Raw genomic sequence first — 9,501 nt, 5'->3', positions numbered from 1 at the left:
CCCCAGGGGCAGGGCCTGCAGGGCACACTGCAGATCAACCCTGGTCCCTGCACCTGCCTAAGCAGGTGCTTTAGTCTGCTGAGCTATCTGGCTGGCCCTTCAGTTCCCATATTTAAAACATGGAGATAATGCTGACACCTTGCCCTGAAGGATGCAGCAGCAGAATGCGACTACACAGGCAGGCGCAGTTTGTGTAAATGCCCTGTGGGCGCTTAGGAAAGTGTGAGGTTGGCTAGAGGGGTCATAGGGTTTGCATCATGCAGGGTAGGCAGGGTCTGGTGGTGAACATAGTGGATTTGGTCTGTATCCCAAGACCTGAGTTCTTAGCATATGAATCTCAGACCATCATCCTCTGGGAACCAACAGAAATGCCAGTTCTCAGCCCTGACCATCTCCACTGGACGCTGCCGCGGCACAGTCCAGAAACCTGCATGTGAACAAGCCCATCAGGGTCTGAGTTCCATGCACGCCATTGCTAAGAGCGCAAGACAGCTCTTGTTGAGCAAGACAGCGGGGAGATCGGGATTGGATCAGGAACAGTCTCTCTGAGGTGCTTGTGGCGCATTGTTGGGTGTGTGCCTTAGCTCAAAAGGCAACAGTAGCTCATAACTACAGCTGCCTTGAGATAAAACCCAGGAATCCCAGCTAAATCTGAACTTCAAACAAACACCAAGCGCCGGTCAGACAAGTGTGTCTCACCCATGTGCTATATTTTACTTGCAGCCCTTTGACAGCTACTAAATTGGGACACCTCTGCCTGGCCCCACCAGAGCAGGGCTGGCTGGCTGAAGACCAGTCCTCCTGGGATCTCCTGGACCAGCGTGCTGCCTCTGAGCCTCACCCCGTGGTAGAATTACTCAGGGTGCTATCACTTCTGGGGAAACGGTCTCAGCTTCTGCAGTGACTCACATTGAATGGATTAATTTCAGAAAGAAAAAGAATATGAATAAAAAATGGTTGAGTGGTTGTTTATTATTGGGTTACATTTCAAACACCTCCTGTGTCGCAATCTCTGGGTTTATAGCTCTTTCTGGGCCAACCCCAAGCTCGGAGAGGAGGCTGGCTCTGTCCCTGGTGCCCCAGGGGCCCTGTTCACCTGCTGGGAGTTGGGGTGGCTCTTGAGAGATGCAGTTTTGTTTACAGTGTCTCCTGGCGGCTGCTGGCTCCTCTGTGGGTCTCCTCGGGACCCAACTGGGCAGCGGGAGCAGGAGTTTCACTCAGCCAGCACCCTGGTTTCCAGACAAAAGTCAACCTGGCTTCTCTGTTGAGCCCGGGATTCCTCTCCAGCTTCTGGGATCCTACAAATGGTTTGGAGAGAGATTTGTCTCGGCACCCTGGCTCCACTACTTCCTGGCTGGGGAAATTGGCACCCATTCTTTTATCCTCCCAGACTGTTTCCCTTTCTGTAAAACGGTCACCGCAATCTATCACAGCCCTTTATTACAGTGTTGCTGAGCAGAGAAATGTCAGCCGAGGGCGTCTGGGGGTCAGGACTCCCGGGGGGGTCAGCGCCCCCTAGCACCCTGGATGGTAGCAGCACAAGCTCGGCCTGCTTAAGTTGTGCCGGACGAAGACACAGAGGTGATACAATGCAGGTGGGGAGGTGGCCCTTGGGAAAACAGATGCCTTCAAAGTCACCCCAGCTTGTTCCAATTTCAAACAATAGAAGGGCGAAGTGAGAATGGGGAGAGATGCCCAGCACGAGATGAATAAAATCATGCTTCTGTGTTTTTGAAAATCTAAGTAGATTAATGGTTCCTTCTCGCCTGCACTGTGCTGTGCGCTTCGCTTTTTAACATCTTTCGGGCCTCTTTCACAACACTGTAGAAAGCGCGCTGGCGGCTCCAGGACTCACTGCGGAGTGCCCACGCTTGGAAGCTGAGAACCGAACCTCTCCCTCCCGAGGGAGGCGGTGTCGATGGGGCCGACCCCCCTTCCAGTGCCCAGATAGACCCCCGAGCCTCGTGGAGTATACCTCCTGGTCTTGCCCCAGGAAATAAACTGAGTGTAAGGCTGGATTCTTGCGCTGGAAGGTAAGGGCAATAAAAGGAGCTGGCTCAGTGGAACAAGCGCTTCCCTGGCAAGTGCAAGGGCCTGAGTTCAATCCCCAGTTCTGAAAAAAAAAAAACAAAAAAACAAAAAACAGGAGCTAGCGCTTGGATTCCTGCCACCCAGAGAACTTCTCGCTTTTCTAAAATCGTATTTTTGCACCTGATTGATTATCATCTGACTTTGAAGGTTAGTTAGGTAGAAAATGTAGGAAACAGGCTAGGGATACAGTATGGCATGTACGATGCCCAGTACAGTAAAAAGGAAGAGAAAAGAGCTAAAAAGTAAATTAAAACCCACTACCTACAGACAACTACTGTCAACATTTCCTCCCACTTTCTAATACACACACACACACACACACACACACACACACACACACTTCGAGATCCAATTATATAAACTTTCAGTACCAGTTTAGAATGCAGTTTTTAATCATCTAATTTTAAGCCATGGGAATTTTCTCATGTTGTTTTGGTCTCTTGGAAAAGTTTCTGCTGTGGTTGCCCAAGAGCCTCTCCTGCCCGTGGGTGCCAGGACAGACACCCGGCTGGTGGGCTCCAGCGCACTTCTGGTTTCTCCCTCTGTCCACCGCTCAGCTGGGATTCACCCACGGAGCTGTGCCCGTGTTTCTGAGCCTCGCCTGAGGGTGGATTCCTTCGATGTCAAAGTTCTTAGACCAAACAGCTCTTTTAAGGTTTAAGTGAATTAAATATAAATCTGCTAATTTTACATCAGAGCTCTTAGAACTGGAATTCCTGGACTAGGCAGGGGGCAAGGAGAGCATTCAGTGATGAATGAATTATCAATATAGCCGGCTGCTTGGCAAAGGTACCCGGGGAAGGGACACAGCTCGATCTAAACTATCTGCATGCTCTGTGGCTGTCCATAAAACGTGGGCACAATAAGCCACAGCACTCCCAGCCAACGCCTGACGCGACAGTGCCATCTCCCTGGCCAAGTGTGTTCTGGGGAGCAGGGCTCCATTCCCCAGCCACTGTGCCTGCTGCCAGAGCCATCAGCTCAGCCCCCGCCTGCGAGCCAGTGGCAGCGTCCCGGGTCTCAACCGTGTGCCATTTGGAATAGGCTGCGTGGCTGATCTTTATCGCAGATGAGTAACGCCAGGTTTCCTGGGATGAAAGGAAATCGAAGAGGCGAGGCAGCCGCCGGTGGAGCCTCACTCTTGCAGGCCTGCCCCGGCACGTAGCTCCGGGCCCTGGCTCCTGGGACGCACCCGTGTGCCCTGCCCCAGACCCCAGCTCACAACAGCAAGGCCTTCCCGAAACCCCAGACACTGCTCCCAAGCTGGTTCCTGCCAGCAACTCCTTCCCTGGAAAAGAGAGGAAGGCCAGCACAAGTCCAAATCCCAGTGCCTACTGTGTGGCCTGGGGTGAGCCGCTCAACCTCTCTGAGCTCCAGCCCTCTCCCCTGTAAACTGGGCCGATAGTGCTACCTCCTTTGTTAGCTAGCATATGGGACACCCATGTGCAAGGCTGCCGTGGAACCTTAGTTCTTGTTCTGGGTGCTCTGGGTTGCGTTTGAGGTAGGCTCTTGTTATGTTGCTCAAGACGGCCTCAGTTTCTGAGCTCAAGTCAGCCGCCGTCCTCACCATCCAAGCAGCCAGAGTGCACTGCGTGCCACTGCACCCAGCAAATTCTGGTTACTTTGGCCACCAAAGTGTGAGCTGTACAGGACAGGCATACTGTCATGGGAGCCACGGGACCTGGTGCCTAGGACACCACCCGGCCCACATCAGCACGGGCTCGGCGCCTTCTCAGTGCATGAACATTGCTCGACCTGGAGTTGTGGTCCGAGCAGACTCAGTTTGCTATTCCTAGTTTCAGGGTGGGAGTTTTGGGGTGGGTTTTGAAGGGGTTTAGGCAGGGTCTCCCTATGTAACCCAGACTACCCTCAAACTCCCAGCAAGCCTCCTGCCTCCGCCTCCCGAGTGCTGGGATAACAGATATGCGCCACCACACACAGCTATTCCTAGTTTTGGAATCCAAGAGCAAGTGCTGTGTGCCCCACGGGTGACGTGGATGCTTAGATTCCTGAGGAAGACCAAACGATGTCGGATGGATTTGGGTCACAGGCTAAAGAACACTGAGCATGTTCCACAGAGACTCCTGGAGGGGCAGAGACATTGTCATGTGCCTCGCCCCCTGCTGGGCCAGGCCCCTAGCCACCTCTCTAGAGCTGGCCTTCACCTCAGGTGTCACAGGGTGCTAAACAGAAAGTGGTAGGGATGTGGGGGAGCATTGGGGTCACTCACTCGGGAAATCATTGCACTGAACACACAATTATGCTAAGGACAAAGTACAAAGGATTATAGAGTATATTTAATATTGAATTTTGTTTAAAATGTCCAAGTCAGTTCTTATCCCTGAAAGAAGAAGGGAGGGAGGGAGGGAAGGAGGGAGGGGGAGGGAGGGAGCGAGCAAGAGAGAGATCTTGAGCCAGGCAGGATGGCACATACCTATAATTCCAGTGCTCAGGAGGCTGAGGCAGGAGAATTGCCATGAGTTTGAGGCCAGCCTGGGCTACATAGTGAGTTCAAGGGTAGCCTCAACTATATAGCAAGACCTTGTCTCAAAAGAAAAACCAAAACAACCCTGAACTTGTAATCATCAAAATATACCTTGCTTGTGTCAGCTTTCATGCCTAACCGGACAACACCCACTTTCTGAGAAAGAAATTTGCTGAGGATACCTTAAAATTCTCCATTGTCACTATTTATAAGAAAGCCTGAATTAATACAGAGTAAAAATTTTTAAGTCAAAAAAAATTTTAAATCATTTGTAAAACAACATTTAAAATAGTAGTAAAATGAATGGGTGGAATTATATTTAAAGGATCCGAAGAGTCTTTGTTTTGTTTTCTTATTTTTATTTTTTAGGTTTTTTCTTTAACAATTTCAGTTTCTTACGATTTCCAAACATTTCAAATGGATAGGAACTGTCCCGTGTCACACATTTCAAAGTAAGGCTGAGGCCTGGCTTTCTGGGCTGCATGGACACCATTAGGGCTGGTGTCACGAGGACCCAGCAGCTACTTATGAGGGCAAGCTGTGATTCCTGGCCACCCCGCGCTTGTCCACAGCGGCTGCCACAGCCCCCAGCATCACCTGGGCTGCCAGCCCCAGGGGCACAGATGTGCTCGATACAAGCAAAAGCCCTGGGCAGAACCGAGCTTAGCCCAGAGAACTGGGAAGGGCAGGGACCAGAGCCTCGCGGCTCCTGGCCTCTGAGCCCCTGAACCCTGGTCCCACAGGGCCACTGCTCCACACACTCACAGTGACCTGCAGCTCACTGGGAGGCGGAACACGGTTCACAGCATGGAGCCCCTGGTCCAGCAGCAGCGGCTTGGAACTTGCTACCCGCCCCCCACACACACACTTTGTCTTGTCAAGCGCTCTAGGAGGTTCAGAGGCATTCTCACATGGAAGGAGGCTGATCTAGACCTTGAGCTCAGCGCCAAGCCAGCCCCCTCCTCTGCCATCTGGAGCCTGGGGATCCTCTCCCCAGGGGCGAGTCGAGTCGCCTGGGCCAAAGCTCCACCATGAGATGGTTCCAGAGCCTACAGGAGTGGCTTCTCCTAGAGAGCTTGAGGGAAACCCTGAAGCTCCAGGCACATCCAGGTGACACCTGTAAGACCTGGCGTTCAGAGAGGCAAAGGAAGGCTTGCAGGTTGGAGCTCAGCCCGGGCAACTTAGCAAGGCCCTGCCTCAAGATAAAAAGTGACAAACTGAAGGCCCTGGGTTCAATTCCCAGCACCACTGCATGAATGGAAAGAAGGGAGGGCAGAAAGGAAAGGAGAGTCTCAGAGCCTCGCAGACCTACTGGCCGTTCAGGTGTGCTGGATGAGGAGAAGGAGGGCCTTGTCCTGGCTCTGGCTCAGGGGACCAGGCTGAGGACCAGCTACCATAGGCCTCCCCAGTCTGCCCTTCGAGTAGCAAGGACCTAGCTGCCCTGTGAGGCCTCGTTGTGCTCTGGGCACAAAATGCCCAGAGCTGTACTGAGGCCCTTGAAGAGACCCTCTGTCACCCCAGCCCCAGTCCTGGGTGTTTCTGAGAAGTAGGACATAGAGACCTGGACCCTGCTGTCTGGCTGAGTGTCATGTGATCTTGGGCAGGTGATGTCCCTTCTGTGTTGCCCTGTACCATCTGCTGTAGGCAGGTCTCCTGCCAGTGCCACTGCTCTGGGTGGACCTGGGAGGGTCTGTGAGGGACTCATCCAGCATGGGGTCTCCTAAACGAGGCTCCTTCCCTCTGGCTTCTCCCCAGCACTAGGGCTGGATGGAGGCAGAAGAGTACACTGCCGAGACAGTCAGGGGGGTGACTGGTGGCTCTGGCAGTCACGGGCTGCAGTTCCACAGCTCGTGGAGCCACTGGGGCTTCATCCTTCCAGGTCCAGGGTGCAGGGCGTAGAGATGACCCCTCCAGGAGCCAGGGCCTTAAGAGTAATCTTAAGAGTATAGTTCTAGGTAGCTGCAGCCCTGACCTCTTCTGGGATGCTCGCTGCTGCCTGCCTTGGGGGGCCCTCTCTCCCTGCAGAGGGTTCCCTGTGAGCCCTCCCAGAGGGTACATAGCCTTTCTCAGGACTGTGGCTTCCTGTGCTCCTCCCCACTGAGCAGGTGGGACCAGAGACCTAAGGCTGCCTCTCCACCTGCCCAGGGCCAGGCCCTTCTCCCAGCAGAGCATCCGGGAACAGCACGAGAGCATGGATAAGTGCCTGCCTTTGCATCCCAGTGTGGTTTATACTTCAGAGCCTGGGGGCTGTGGTGTGCAGGGCAATGGGTTTGACCCCTGCGAAGAGTGGACACAGCCTAGCACAGCCTGTTATAAACTGGGCCACCCAGGGCAGGGCTCCAAGGAAGGGAGGGCTGGGCCAGGGGCAGGGCCCACAGCAGTGCAAAGGTCCTGAGGCCAGCATGGCACAGCAGGGAGGCAGGAGCGCTGGGCATCTCTTCCTCGGTGGCTCTTACTTGGAAGTGGTTTTGTCCCCAGGGAGCACCTGGCAACAGCTGGAGCTTTTTGTTGCCCAGCCTGGGGGCTGCTACATGGCATGTACATGGGGGCCAGGCTCTCTAGTCAACTGTCCCAAGCAATGGCCCAAGCATCCCAAAGACAGACGCTGTGACCTTTGTTGTCCCTGTGCCCAAGGGAGGGGATCCCTGCAGGGGTAAGTGGTCAAGTCAGGGTCAGCAGCTGCCCCTGGCTCGGTGTTGAGAAGTGGGCCAGGTAGGAGAAAAGTGGGGAGGAGTAAGGCTGGAAGGGGCCCAAGGGAGCTGTCCTGAGAGGTGACAGTGGAGCCTGGTCCCAAGACCTGAGGGGGAGGGCAGATGGGGGTGCCCCAGCCCTCTAACTCCAGCACCTCACAAAGGGCAACATGCTTCCTGCCTTCACTGAGGGCCACCACAGCACCCAAGGACAAGCCTGTACCTTGGAAGGCTCCTGTTCCCCTGCACCACCAGAGCTGGGCCTCAGAGGGCTTGGGGAGACCCCTGAAAGCAGAGAGACAGGTGGGGGAAGGGAGCCCCAGCCAGGGAGGGGCCCCTGTAGACACTTGGCCCTCGGGTCTCCCGTGCTCCCTTTCCCCTCCACCCACGGTGCCTCCTCCCCCTCCTTCCACCCTGTCCCCTCCCCCTCCGCCTGCCCTGCCCCTTCCCCCAAACCGCAGGGGTGTAATTAGAGCCAGCGGGTCTGAGAGGCACTCACGCAGGACAAGTGGGTACACGGGCCGGGTTTGGCCTGCCTCCGAACAGGCGGGAGGTGTTTCCAATAAACTTCGGCGTTTTTAATGAGTCCTTTACAACTGCTAAATGATTAAGCCAAAGATTCACAGGAGTAACCGGTAGCCCGAATCTTGGCAGCAAATGAGAGGCGCAGGGGCCCGCCCACCACCCCCTCGGGCGCCCGTGAGTTATGGCAGCAGAGCGCAACCCAGGGCTTCCAAGCACAGCTACTTGTGCGGTTTAATTAATAAACTAATAAGCACCTCTGCCTGCTGCAGGCACCTGGGAGACCTTGGCTTGTTTGCTATGGGTTCGAAGGAGGTCTGCCTTAGAGGGGGTCGGTGCAGAGGGACGGGAGACGCCCGTGGCTCACGGCTGGTGGGAGCCTTCCGCCCAGGCTACGGTTGCCAGACAGCCACGGGAACTGCAGGACGCCCAGGTAAATCTGAACAGTGACTCACTTGTGGCAGTATCGTTGCGTTCCTGCTGTGGCACAGGACACACCACCGTGGCCGAAACGTTCCTCGTTAGTTATCTGAATATCTAATGTAACGGGGCGTCCGGTACCTTGCCTGGCAATTCTATTTCCCCTATAAGGCCTACTCGCAAAGCAGTGTGTGCCTGGGGAGCAGACCCAAAAGGGGATCACAGCTCTCTCCCTGGGACCCCAAGGAGAGGAGACCTTTGGCGTCGTGTACAGCTCTGCCGCTCCACTCCCAGGCGACCTCGAGGGTCTCAGTCTCCCTGTGTGCAGAGGGCTGATTTCGTAACAGGACCTCCATGAGCTGCACCGCAAGGTGCCCACGGCCTGACGCCACCAGGGGCCGGAGGTGCGCCCCTGGCAAAGCACTGCAGGGTCCTCCACCCACAGACGCTCCACATGCCTCTGAGCTGTCCCCACAGCACCCGGGGACCGCACAGGCACCCAGTCAGAGGGGCTGTTCTGCACCTGAGAAGCACACGGGACAAATCCTGAGGGACCCCTGGCCTCCCTCCAGTGGCGGGCGCAAGGCCCTGTGGGATTCTCTACGACAGAGGCAACGGAGCCCGAGGTCAACTTTTCCGGCCTCTTGACTGAATTTGCTCAGCTCTGAGCACTGGGCCGAGCTGCAGGGGGAATCAGAGCTCTGCCTGCCTGGTGTTGGTGCTGCGGGCAGGCGGGAGGTCAGCCTGGGGCGGGAATGTGGACGTGGGCAGCAGGAGAGGGACCTACACCCCTGCATGGAGGGAGGGGGGCTAGGGGACAAGGACAGCCTGAGAGGAGGAACCAAGACTCCAGAACAGAGACAGCGCCGTGGGGCTGAAACTTCAGCAGGCATGGAGGCAACCTGAAGGATCAGGGCAAATATTAGGGCTGGTAGAAATGTAGGCATCAAGACAAATGTCAGGGACTCTCTCCTCTGACACCCACAGGAAATCTCCATTAGCGACAGGACCGTGGAGCCCACACCTGTGCTTCAAATCAAATGCAGCGCAAAGCTCAGTTCCTCCCTGCGCCACTCACACACGCAACCTCCACTGCCATGGCAAGGGCCGGGCCAGAGGTAAGGCCAGGTCCCGTGGTGTGGGGCTGGGGGGAGCCGAGTAGCAGCCTACATTTAGACCTAATTGTTCCAAGAATCATCCAGGGCCCCAATGCAAGATCCAATCCCAAGTAAATAGGTTCTCGAGGCCCAAACATGAAATCTAAGTTCTGGATCCATGAGCAGAACAGGACAC

Source organism: Octodon degus, unplaced genomic scaffold, assembly GCF_000260255.1.
Source record: "Octodon degus isolate 3935 unplaced genomic scaffold, OctDeg1.0 scaffold00077, whole genome shotgun sequence".
Lineage (NCBI taxonomy): Eukaryota > Metazoa > Chordata > Mammalia > Rodentia > Octodontidae > Octodon > Octodon degus.
Note: the sequence above shows the minus strand (reverse complement) of the source record.